The sequence below is a fragment of the Pinus tabuliformis genome, chromosome 1_2, assembly GCF_031772625.1.
Source record: "Pinus tabuliformis cultivar Carrire ecotype Pingquan chromosome 1_2, CPIR1, whole genome shotgun sequence".
Taxonomy (NCBI): domain Eukaryota; kingdom Viridiplantae; phylum Streptophyta; class Pinopsida; order Pinales; family Pinaceae; genus Pinus; species Pinus tabuliformis.
In genome coordinates, this window is record NC_142298.1 from 271,163,274 (window position 1) to 271,163,894 (window position 621).

The following is a 621-nucleotide window of genomic DNA, read 5'->3' on the forward strand; positions in this document are numbered from 1 at the left end:
ACAATGCAGATGGACCTTACTTATGCCACAATTCTGTTTTTGGTGAACAAAGGAGATTGTATCGAGAGACTAGAATAGCTTATATGGTAAGCAACAAAGATAAACCTTAGAATTTTCCTATTTATTCATTTGATACTAAACTTGGATCTGCCATTCTTTTCAATGAGTCAGTTGATAGTGGTCTAGAAGAAACGAAAGCAGAAAATCAGCAAGCAAATGACAAAGAAATGGAGGGATGGTGGTCATTATACTTTGATGGATCGGAAAGAAAAGAAGGGGCAAGAGCAGGAATTTGGATTACAAGTCCAAGTGATGAGAGTAAGTTTTACTCTTACAAACTGAATTTTGATTGCACAAATAACATGGCTGAATATGAATCTTTGATTTTGGGTCTAGATGTTTTGATAAGAATGAAGGCTCAGAATATTTCTGTTTTTGGAGATTCTGAATTGGTTATTAGACAAGTTGAAGGTGTCTATCAAACAAAGGATGTAAGAATGAGAGCATATAGAAATCTAGTTTTAGACATGTTGGAGAATTTTCAAGCCTATTCTTTCATTGTCAAAACTAGAGACTAAAATTCCATTGTTGATTCTCTTGTTGTTTCGGCAAGTCTACTTG